This window comes from Thermobia domestica, chromosome 1, assembly GCF_964235325.1.
Source record: "Thermobia domestica chromosome 1, izTheDome1.hap1.1, whole genome shotgun sequence".
NCBI lineage: Eukaryota > Metazoa > Arthropoda > Insecta > Zygentoma > Lepismatidae > Thermobia > Thermobia domestica.
In genome coordinates this window covers 43,940,324-43,953,920 of record NC_137454.1, presented here as the reverse complement: position 1 = coordinate 43,953,920, position 13,597 = coordinate 43,940,324, and positions in this window count along the sequence as shown.

Genomic DNA, 13,597 nt, shown 5'->3' with positions numbered 1-13,597 from the left:
TTTCACACGTTACTAATCTATTATTCTATTATAGACGTATTGATTTTGTCTCCTCCGGGCGGACACTCTCAGCGTTCTGGGGAGCAATGCCTCGTAAAAAAACATGTCTGGGAGGAACACTGCTTTTACCGTGCCGGTTCTGTTTTCTGTGGCACTAACAATGTTAGAGTGTGTACAAAAGAGCATCGCTCTATCTGATGCCCTTTGCATGGCACTGACACACTCATAAACCGTGCGAGCCGTTACATTAGCCCGTCCCTTCTTATAGGGCGGGCTGAAAAGAACAGAAAAAATGGGTCAGAATAGATGGCTCGACGGCTATTAGGTTTGAATCTAAACCACTCAATTTTTTGGAAAGTCATGTTAACATGTAGCATCTAATCCCTCTCCTGTGGGATGACATTGATAAATTCTAAACCTTTCAAATTACTGGTAAAATATCAAGCATTAATAAACACTTTTTTCCTTCATACCTGACATATTATTAATTTCCCAATTGTCACGAGCACTTAAGATTTTATGCCGACCTTCCTAGCAAAGGGAGTTAACTTGCTTCGATAATACCCGACATTTCGATAATACTCGAAAGTTCGATAATAACTTACCCGAAACTTCAATAATACCCGAAACTTCGATAAGACTCGAAATTTCGATAATACCCGAAATTTCGGTAATTTCAAATACTCGAACGGTTTCGAGTAACCGATTACAATTTGATAAATTTTCACTCCCGAAATTCGCTAGGTCCTCAGCTTTATCGATCACCCCTAGCTCGGCCACGAGGACGGACAGCAGCTGGCGTTCGATTTGTGTTACATATATGCTACGTAGCGAGAAACGGATAACTTCAACCAATCAGAGCCATGTAATTAGCTCGTACGGCTAAGGTCGAGCGAGATTAAAATGTATGCGTGATCAGTAGTATGCCAGTTTGTGGTTTCCGTAAAAGGGTACTGTATCCCAGGAGTGTTCGATCAAACTGTAGTTTACTTAACTTGTTTGAAACCGTGGTATAACTGTATAAAGAAAAATGAATATAGCATATTCGAATAAGGTTATTATGGACTGGGGCGTGTAGGAACACAAGTTTGTAATTTAATAATTATTTCCTGAATACAAACCTCCAAGAATCACGTACTCTCTCCATCGATCTATGGAGATACATTGTTTTTATTTATTTATTGTTATTTATAGAACTCAGCAAGTTCGAACTAGAAGGAATTCCAGTCTGAGATACAAGTGATGTTGCCCAAAAATGAGAAGTAGCTTTTTTAAATCCAAGATAAGATAAGGAACATGACAATTTGCGTCTCCTTCTCAAAATGTAAAATTTCACGAGCCTCGTGGGTAACAGAAATTCACTCAAATCTTTGATCTCAAACATTGTTTTAGTGGATAAGCTGTTGTACCGACACAAGCGTCACATCATCTGGAAACCGTATACACCTAATCATCCTACCTTCTACTGAAATGCCATTTCCATTATCTAGGTTCTTTTTGACTAACTCTTATCATTATCATAGGTATTCTGCCTTTATTAGCAGGTCACTTGCCGCAGCTGACAAGCTTCCATACTCTACGGTCCTCCGCTAATCTCTTCGTCTTCACTTATGATCTTTCTGTTTTTATATCATCCATTAATTATAGTCTCCTTCGCACACTACCTCTCTTTCCCTCCAGTATACCCTTTAGGATGTCCCTCATGATACAATTTTTTCTTAGGCAATGTCCCAACCAGTTTCTCTTCCTCTTCTTATGTAGCGTCGTCGAGCCCATGCGAACCACCGGTAGGACTTTTTGATTACCGTTTTGGTCTTAAAAATATTACCTCTATCCTTGCGTAAAATGTAAAACCTCGTCGAATACTCGCTTCCTCAATCTCACAAAATATTACGGAGTTTCTAAGACAATGCCAATGCAATAAACATAATAAATAAGATTTAAATAATTTCTCTCTGAATCACATCGATAGCAGTGATCTGAACAAGGAGCGGTGTGATTTATGATTATAAGGTTAGAGGCTATGGCCTCAGTAAGAGAGCGGTCGTTCAAATTGAGAGTAGCGCAATGATTCATTAACCCAACAGAGGTCATATTACAAGATTACAAAAGGATACATAGAAATTAATTGCCCGCCGTGTTGTCAAATTATACACAAGTATAGCTGGTTAAATACCTAATACAGATTTATAAATAAAGTGGGCCACACTGGTGGCGATAGGAAACACATCCAGGATTCGTACATCAAGGAGAGGAGTTCAACCACATACCAATATCAGTAATTACATTAAGAGAGGCGGACGAAACAATAAGGTATGAGTGCGCCTCGTTAGAAATGAGAGGGTTCAAGTAAATGGGCAATTACAGCTGGAGAGTAGTTGAACGACCAAACAGTTAGAACCAACGATCATTGTAAATTAATTAGTTAATTTACTAGAGCTTAAAGAATATTCATTTACGTATTAAGTATTAAGCCAGTTGAGGAAGCGACTCCTCTTGATCAAATGAAATATTACATTACAAACACCATATTGAAAATTGCAAGGATAGGAATATGGCAATGTTGAGCTAAACACGAGAATGACGAACACATGATTTACACTAATAGGCACTTTCCTACCCAAGCCCTCTTGCACTATTCACTGGCGACACACAACACAACTGCGAATCGAATTATATAAATTTATCACGGGGGACGAAATTAACTCACTCACTACAGTAATTTTTTGAAGTCAGAAAACTGGGAGTGGTTGTTAATAGCCCGAGCGGATTGGCTGAAAGCTGTTAGTTCTTACTTGTAGGTGGATGCAGAGGAAAGGACAGCAACATGCGTCTTATTCGAGACAGAGTCTTGACGTATCTTGTCTAGGTGATGTCCCTCGAAGGGGGAACAGAAGTCCCCGGGAGCAAGCAGGACTGCGATATTAGACTACTTGTAGAATCACCCTCGCAACGATCCACCGTAAGGTGGCTTACTTCTTAGTGTATGGTCCGCATGGAGGCGTACCTACTGAATTTATTGAAAGGTTTGAGATTTTCTACCGGTCTATTGTAGTAACAAGAATATTAACAGTATTACAGATGCGTTGCAAGTTTTGTTTATTGTTAAAGAGTTCAGTTTCTTTACAGACCGTAATGACAACAGTTCTAAGGATCACAATTAAATCACAAATTAAGATCAAAGTCACAGGTTCCCACAGATCAATGATTTTAAACGTAGGTGTGGCATTCAGAAAAGTAAAGTCGACATCAGAGAAATAATTCCTCGTTCAATGAAACTAGGTGCGGAAGCAAGTAGTTTAGTCTACGAAATAGTTCAGATTATTTAGGGCGATAGTGAATAAGTGTACAACAGCCCTCTGGGTGTCCCAAAACAAAATGTTCACTTACTGTCCAAACGCAATTAGAAGTCCAGTTTCCAGATAAGGGCAATGTAGTGGTCATCACGCCTTATTGAATTAACACAGCACTTTCTAGTCTTTTTCGTACTTCACTATACAGAACACTAAGTCCAGGAATAGCGATCACAATTAAGTGGACTTGCCAAGAAATAGGCATAGTCTAATGTATCGCTTAAGTAACTAAGCAACTTAACTCTGCAAGTAGTGCAGAGGACTGCCTTCCGCGAAGGAGAGGTACTGGAGCACGGGTTATGTGCTCATCGTGTAGTTCGGAGGTAATGAACATCGAGAGATCTAATTCCTGAGGTTTTATGTGTATCAAGTTTGGGTGTGTCATTATTGCATCAGATTGTGCCATAGTTGGAAACATTTCTTTAGACGTTGATTGGCTGCTAATGGTAATGGTTTGGACCACTTGGTGAGCTCTGATTGGCTAGAGGTGATTTCATACTACTTATGATAGGCGCGCGACGATTCTGATGATTATGATAGTTCCAAAATGCACACACCTTCACAAGAGTAACACTGAGTAAAAAGAAAAAGAATACAGACATGGGTTCCAACTAAAACCCGTAAAGATTACACAACATTATACAAAAAGGGGGTGGCACATAGTCACCACCAATGTTCGGTTCAAAGGTCAGTTTAGCAGCTGCGAAAGTATGAAGTCAGTGCTAAATATAGAATCTGAGTTAATATCAGGAGTAATACTCTAAGAGGGTTTGTTAATATTAATGTCAGACAGATGATTCACCTTAAAACAGAGAAGTTCTTTCAAAAAGGGGAAAGAGAGAGAAAAATCTCATCATATCATAGTTGGTCGTAAGGGTTGAGAAGGATGTATGCAACGGAAGTGAGGCAGACATCTCTAAATATCTATCGTCTTTACAAGTGGTTTAAGAAATAAAGTTATTCCACCGAATTCGTAAATGAAGAAGTTTAAGAATAGGTCTTGGCGATACTCGTATAAGAACTGATTTAAACAAATTCGCGTGATGTATGTAGGGGAGAACTTGTCGTGGATGTACAAGGTGTTTTCAAAAACACCGTAAAAAGTTTGGTCAAAATTTTAGCCACGACACTTAACAATATCTAAAAGTGTTCTTTTCTTCCCCACTATTTCTAACACCCACTCATTCGTTTTCCGCTCGACCCGACTAATTTTTTTCCATCCTTCTCCACACCCCCATTTCGAATGCTTCCAGTCAATTTTCATCGCTTTTACGTAATGTTCACGTTTCCGCCCCCTACAGTACAACACTCCACACGAAGCATTTTATAAATCTTTTTCTCAACTCTCTTTTTAAGGTCCCACAAAACAGACTTTTCTTCCTCTTAAAGGCTTCTTTCACCACTCCTATCCTTGCTTTTATTTCACGTTCGCACTTCATGTCATTACTAAGAATACTACCCAGATATCGAAAACTATTTACTTGTTCTATTTGCTCCCCTCCCACTTTTATATTTGACACAGACCTCTTCATTTCAATCACCATGGTTTTTGTCTTTCTAACATTTATTTTCATCCCATATTCTTCAAAGCCCATCCTCATTTTTTCTAACATTTTATTGATTTCCTTTTCAGATTCTGCAACAAGCGCCATTTCGTCTGCAAATCTTTTGCAGCTAATCATTCTAACTCCTACCGAAATACCTTCATCATCATGTAAACTCTTTTTCACAATCTCTTCTAGGTAGACATTAAATAGTGTTGTGAGAGGCAGCATCCTTGTCAAACTCCCCTTCCAGTGCACTCTCTTCCGTCAGTTCTTCCCCTATCCTAACACTTGCTTGTTGGTTCATGTATAAGTTCCTTATAAGTCTTCGAACTTTCCATTCCAACTCTATATTCTTTAGAACTCCCAACAACAATTCCCAATTCACGCGTTCAAAAGCGTTTTCTAGATCGAAAAATACAACATACATCTCTTTCCCTTTTTCTATAAATCTTTCACCGATCGCCCTTAATAATACAATAGCATCTCTTGTGCACTTACCTCTTCTGAACCCGAACTGCTCCTCCTCAACTTCTTCATTTGTTCTTCCATATAACCTTCTGTTCAGTATTCGGAGCAAAATTTTAGCTGTATGAGATATGAGACTAATAGTTTTATAATCCTCACATCTCTTTGGGTTCGATTTCTTAGCCATCCGTATCATGAACGTCTTCAGGAAGTCTTTTGGCCACTCCCTTGTCTCATGTTTTTTATTGCATAATCAGAACAATTCTTTCTTTCCCTTGTCTCCTATATTTTTAATGAATTCGATTGGTATATTATCTATCCCGGTTGCCTTTCCATTCCTAATCTCGGATACAGCCTTTACAAACTCATCCCGAAGAATACTAAATCCTTTATCATCTTCGCCTACTTCATTTTCTACTTCAACATTTAGGCTACACAGTCTCTTCTTACTCTCATAGAAGTCTTCCACGTATTCTTTCCATCTTTCTATGACCTCTTTTCTGTCGCTGACTACCTTCCCATTTTTATTTCCTACTGTCATCGTAATACACCCTTGTTTCCTCCGAAATTCCACTGATTTCACCTTCTTATAATTTTTCCTCATATTTCCCAACTCTTTCTAATCTTCTATGTTCTCGCATTTTCTTTTGTAAAACTCTTGTCTCGCTCTGTCTGTTTCTCTCCGTAACTCATTATTCAACTTTCTGTACATCTTTCTGCCCTCTTCCGTATCAACCTGTTTCCACGTCTTCCTTTTCCTCATTTTCTGCAACACCTGCTCTGTAACCCATGGTTTCTTAGCCGTTTTGTGTTCGCGGTAACCTACTGCTTCTTCTGCAGCCTGCTGTAAGCAAAGTTTAGTGTATAACTCTTGTAGATACATGTTAAATAATGTTGGCAATAGACAACATCTCTATCGAACTCCCCTTCCACTTGCACTCTCCAGTATCATTTCCTTCCTATTCTAACATTTTTTTGTTGGTTCAGATATAACTTCCGTATAAGTCTTCGATCTTTCTATTCCAATCCCCAATTCACGCGATCAAAAGCCTCCAGCAGCCGACCAAAACGAAGGCGGTACTCTTCGGACAGTCGGGAATATCGCAGCAGTGACACGAGCTGCCACCAGATCTCCACAACATTCCACCTCTAAACAGGCCGGTAGCCAGCCCAAAAATTTAGGGGGAGCCTGTAGATGTTAAGGGGGGGCCGATCCAATTATATTATACTTGATCACCATATTATAGTTAATTTGGAAGCCTACCGTGAAAATTTTAGGGGCTGGTAAAAATTTAATAGGGGCGCGGCCCCCTACATCCCGTTGGATACGGGCCTACCTCTAAACATGTTCTACCCAGGTCCGTAGTTAGGAGGAGCTAAGGGCTGAGACACCGAGAGACCAACTTCAGTCCGTGAAAATTTCAACTCTTTATTTGTATGTATATACATATATAGTATACTGAAGTTAGCCCCTGAAAACATGGACTTAGTGATCTTAGCCATTTGCCTACTGCTCTGCTACTACTTGGTGGTGTCCGTTTTAATATTGAGTCAGTGTGATAGAAATTGCGTACTCCTAACATTTTTAGGTTCTCGAGCTAACCAAAACGAAGATGAAACTCCAGCTTGGCAACAATTACGGAATTTCTTGAAATATCTGCAACACCAGGGTTCTACATTCACTATTCCACTACTTGTTCATAACTAAGATCACAACGTTTGTGTTACTCAAGGACAGACGACTCGTAAATATACAGCGCAAGTTAAATAGGGTACAGAATTTTTGCGGAAATTCATAAATCTTTGTTCTTCTAGTGCGATGAACGGTAATTCTGTTAGTAGAAGATAATTGTAACAACTATATAGTTACATGAACTATAGTTAAATAGCTAAATATAGTTTAACATAGCTGAACATAGAAATATAGCTGAACACAGTTAAATAGCTATAACTACTTCATGTATATTATTTACAGATTATTATTCCAGTCCAGAATCTTACATTCATTTTACATCAAAATTTCAACCCTGTGCGTAAAATAGTATATTTAGATAACGATCATGTTACTCGCATCACCACTGAACATGGGATTTGTTATGGAGTCCATGCTCACATCAGCGATAATGTTGGAAATGATAGGTAGGTACTTCAAATAGTTTGAAATAGTTTCAAATTAAGAAGATTAAAATCGTAGAGCTTAAACACTCTCATTACTATTAATGTAAAGAAATTAAACGTGGCTTTGTGGTAATAATAATAATAATAATAATAATAATAATAATAATAATAATAATAATAATAATAATAATAATAATGATAATAATAATGATAATAATAATAATAATAATAATAATAATAATAATAATAATAATAATCTAAAATGTGCTTTTATTCTTATAACCTGAATTTAATGGGATTTATGATGATCAGGGACGTTGGAATAGGATGTGAACTTAATGGTTACATTAGATGTAATATTTAAAACAAGGCACAACACAGTTCCTTCTAGAGATGTTTTTTTTTATCTGCTTAAATTAGTAACACTCTAGAATCTTAAACAAATTTATTTTAGTTTTTGAGACTGACACAGCAAAGAACAATCATAATTTAACTAAAATTATAGGTTCAGGATTTTTGCTAGTTTGATGTGTCTTTTCATCGCCGAAGTTATAAGAGACGTGAAGATGAATAATGTGTAATATTAAAAAAAAAAAAAAGATTATACAGAAGGTTGTTCGCTGTATATCCGACCGTTTTCGATTCGGTGCTGCCACCTGGTGTATAATGCCGGAACTGTGGGTTTGCTAGCAGGAGCAGTGTTATGTCTGACCTTGTAGGTGCGTGAGTGATATCAAATGTTGAAGAAAATCAACCAGTATTGGGAGAGATATGTAATGGCTTTTTTCCATGCTAAGATTTCGTACGTACACCTTATAAAACACTGTCGGGAGAATGGGATAACTCTCGGGGTGACGATTGCAAAAGCCATTGTGGCCTGTTACACACAATAGGCAACCTTGCAAAACATTCCCCCACGAAAACCGTCAGGAGAAGGGCTGTAAGCAAAGTGACAGCGTAGTGATAAGGGTGATCCGTTGATTGGGGTGCAAAGAAAATCTTCCGACTTAATGTGATATGGCCGATATATTCCACCTTGCACCGTCAACTGTTAACAAAACAATTCACAAGTGCCTCAGGTTGAAATGTGTGCAAAAGGCCCGTGTACACCACCTACTGCCGCATCACATTGTCGAACGTAAGAGAAACTGCAGGAAACTGAATGATTAGTACCTGGAGGGTTCCAAATGGAAGAACGTTTTGACAATGGATGAGTCTTATGTCCATCTCACTGCTGGTAGTCGCATTCTGCCGATGTGAGAATCACGGCAAGGGGCGCAGCAACTATGTCCGTCAGCACAGGGAAAGTATGTTTCGTGGTTTTATGGTTGTTACCGGATTCGGATATGAAACTAAGTTGATGATACACAAGGTAGACAAAAACGTGAAGATGAATTCAAGATACTTCCTAGAATCCATTCTAACACTTATCTATCGGAGAGACATCCTACAATTTTATGGAAGGGACGCGAACAATGTGATGATCCATGTGGACAATTTTTCGAATCATTCCACCTGAACATCACTACGTTATTATCAGGAAATGGCAGATAAATTAGGAATTCGTGTCATTCCGTTTGAAGACATTACTGTGAAAAACTCAGATGCCAGTCCAATGGATTTTGGTGCAATTAGGTCCAATTAGGAATTCGTGCCATTCCGTTTGAAGACATTACCGTGAAAATTACAGATGCCAGTCGAATGGATTTTGACGCATTTGGACGTCTTCAATATCGCTCCCCGATCACCCTGGATAGTCTATGGAAAGCTTCCAGGGAGGAGTGGGACTGAATTCACATGCCTGTCCTGTTCTGCGCCGGAGCTTGCTGGAATGGAAACTGCGATACTCCACAATGCTAGGAGTCCAATAGAACACGGTCGGTGGTGGGAGCACGATATTTCTTAAGGTGAGTATACGTCAAAATTCGATATACAGCGAACAACCGGGATATACAGCGATATATATGCTAAGGAACGTAGATGAAATCAAGTAAATGATATCAGTGAATCAAGTGAGAAGGTGTAAAGAAGGGCCCGAGAAAACTCACGAGAGCACGTTGTTGTTCACCACAAACTTACTTGGCCGGGCATCGAACTAGGGAGCCCATGCACTAGACGTAAATGCTCCAGCACTGAGCCACCGTGCCCCTTCTCTTTGAATGACTGGAACACTAGTAGTTATTATGATACGGAAAAGTTTCAAAATTCAAATGTGATGTGAACAAATGTAGAAACTAGTCATCTATCGAAAGTGTTCAAATTATTGGCAGTTGTGATTCAGACACAGCTAATAACGCTGACAGATGGAATTCAAAACGTTCGTAATCGTTGGAACTTCGGCACATTTGTTTTTAATGGCTACTTGCAACTCGTTGATTGGAGGTGGTCTTTCTGCTGCTATAAACATTGTGCTTGACATGTGCCCACAGAAAAGAATCCATACGGGTCAAATCTTGAGAGCGTGAAGGGTACTCGATACTGTTTTTTGGTCCAATCTATCTGTTTGGTAGGTTTTCGTCAAGGTAGGCTGTTATATCGCTACGGTAAACAATTTGTACCTTACTAATTGGTGGAAAATGTTGAAATTTTCCACGATGAAAAATATTTTGAAACCAGGGGAAATTCTTAGTTATACTCTGGAATACCACATTGGAATACCAACATAAGGTTATTTTTCACATATTATTATGTCAGGTTATACATTAAAGAAACTAAAACAGTATTTAAATAATTTTAAAACAGATTTTGTGTGAAAAATGAATGAAGCATTTTGTGAAAAATGTGTTTTCAGGTTACCCAAGAAAGCGGGTAATTCTTCAAACTGTGTTCCAGTGATACATTTAAAACCCTTCTTGAAAAAAAAAATTACGTATGTTCTATTTCTGTAGATATGACATGAGATGTTATATAAAGTTGCTAGGTATAAGAACTTAAAAACTAGGTATAACAACTTACAGAAATAACGTTCTCTTTGTAATTTCAATTAATTATTTCAGAATCGAAGCGAAGAGAAAGATGAAAGAACGAGAACTGATGATATACAATCCGAAATTTATGCTTATCAACATTATTAGTCTCATTATCACCCCAAATGATCTACAATACTTGGTAAGGATATACCTTCATCTACTCCTTGTTATCATGTAAAACTCGAATAAAGTACGAGCGCTGTTGGAAAAAATTCTGCGAATTACTACTAACCCTAGCACTAGTGTTCCCCTTTGGAAGAATAAACCTTTCCACATTTAAATTACATTTGATTTTTTTTTTTTTTGTTTAAGCATATTCGTTTATTTTTCACTACAGTTTAAGAAGTAGTTTTTTGTAAGAATTGAAATTTCTCGTGAACTCTATCGGGTAATGATTTCTGTTTACGATTTCAAATGTGAATTAACACCGAAAAAATGTTTCCAGCGTCTTTGTTTGGCTTTGGGGGTAGATTGCCATCCAATAGGACCGTGCACAATTAATTTCACGAATTCCAGAGTGGTCGCACGTTTCTTTATTATGAATTTTGTGAAGCTCATCCGTCCAAATCTGTTGCTGCCAGCGTAATGTTACTAAGAGAGATCACCAAGTAACATACCGTGAGATTTAGAAATCCTTGAACACTGACGTGAAATCAATACATACGATTTTGAATGGTTACCTCAATGTACTGATACGTTCAAACCGTTGAATCTCGCACAACCTGACCGAAACTCAAAAACAGGCTTGTGCCAATTTGTGTAAACAAATGCTCAAAAAAATCAACAGAGGCAAGTGAAATCTGGTGTACTGCATTGTTACAGGGGACGAAGCTTGGATTTATTCATATGAAATCAAAACTAAAGATCAACCCATTATTTAAGTGTCTCACAGTGAGCAGGTAAAAACAAAACAACAATTTGTTTGCCAGAGATTATCAATAAATTGCGTGAAACAAATCCAAATCGTTACATCATTGTTTTCCATAACAACGTCAGTCTCCATTAACAACACTGGGTTGTTGATTTTCTGTCCAGCTAAAACGTGAATTAATGACTCATTGTCTGTGCTTATCTGTTTTGAAACCTGATGACTTACTTTTGTTCTCACACATGAAATATAAGATGCATGGTGAGCGATTTGTGTCGTCTGAAGCAGCTGTTGAGGCATTCGGAACAGCGGCTTTTAAAGTGCTTCTTCAAGCTACTGTAAAAAACAAGTAATAAACGAATACGTTTAAACAAACAATCAAACATAATTTAAACGTAAGAAGATCATTGATATGCAGACCTTTTCCAGCAGCCCTCGTATTGTACATAACTTCCTGTGTAAAGGAGAATATTTTGTATCTGCTTGACCGAATTGTTAATATAGAAAAAAATATGAACTAAAAATGGTCTTGTAAAGCAGAGGTTCTCAACCTCGGGGCGTGAAGACCGAGCAAGAGGGCACAAGGTGATCGCAAAAAATAAACTATGAAATCTAATAAATTAAAAGAGAAAGCATGTGATCGAATCAGTTAAACGGCTCAACTGTTTAAATATTTTTGTTAGAATCGTTACAAACTATCTCGAGCTGAGGATTAATCACGTTACCTTGATTAAATTACATATCCTAAAGGGGAAACAGGGGATCAGTATTTCTGTCAAATATAGAGTATCTCAGGAGCTCCTCAAGTTAAGAGGATGAGATTCAATAAATAAATTTATCATTAAAACTAGGAAGACACGAACCCTAGCAATTTCAAAACTTCATGTTTTAAGGATAGTAGGAAACAATTTCTGTATTTGTTCTCGCCACTATGGAACCGCAAACAGCAGTCAAGGTCGATACCAATTTGTCGAGAACAAATATAGAAATTGCCAAGGGATTGTTTTCTCGAGAATAAATATAGAAATTGTCTCCTTATTTCCGTGAAACGTAAACTTTTTAAATTGCGTTTTAAGAATAGAAAAAAACAATTTCTATCAAAATTGATATCGACCTTGAGAGTTGTTTGTGATGGCATCGTGGCGAGAACAAATACAGAAATTGTCTCCTCTTCTATCCTTGAAACGTGAACTTTTGAAATTACGTTTTAAGGATAGAAGAAGATGATTTCTATATTTGTTCTCGCCAAGATACCATCACAAAGAACAGTCAAGGTCCTTGAAAAGCGATTTCAAAAGTTCCCGTTTTAAGGAAAGAAGGAGACAATTTTTATACTTGTTCTCGACACATTGAAATCAACCTTGACTGTTGTTTGTGATCGCATCGTATGAAAACGACCAACCGTTTGAAACAAATTTTGGAACATTTTGAAATGAATTCGGAAATATGGCGTTATCTCAGCCTTATTTTATCAGAATAATAAACGTTATACTATATGAAAGACTAATGTTTATATATATTAGTGGTTGAAATTTGGTTGGACGTTTAACCTCCACAGCCAGGATGGACATTCAGTTATTTGTGAATTAATTTTGATTATTCTATACAGTTAACATTTAACCACTTACTTCAAAGTCGTTTCAGATGTTTAGCCATCTTGTGGTATAAAGTGTAACTACGAATCATTCACTTCGTTATTTTGTCGTGAAGTAGTGTGTTGTGGTTGACATTTGATAGATAGTGAAAAATAAATAAAACACAAACGAAAGTAAGCAAGCGTTAAAATAAGTAATAACATCAGCATCATGGTTGATTTTCTTATTTCACTTTAAATAATTTCTCAATATTAATTATTCAATTTTTCAATTATCCCACATTTCTCCGAAATACAAGCATGTGCATCTAAATGAAAGTAGGCACTATAAAGATTTAATAAATATCTTGGAAATAATCAAATGCTATTGTGTTAATATATCTTGCTAAGTTAAAATACACGTGCTAGCTGGGGAATCGAGTACTCATAAATTACGTGTGATGATACATTATTGTCACTACAGAATGCTGGTACACCCAGCATCAAAAAATTGCGACAGCTAATGCTGTGCAGCTAGGTCACCCAATATACACCTTCTTATCCCATAATTGTCTCTGGTAAAGAGACCCCTTCTCACTCCTTTCCTCTCTCCTACACGAAAATCAGCAAACAACATAAGCGCAATTCTAATATCAAAATATACATGTGTTAGTATCGATAAAATGAAAAAAAGAAGCGAGACA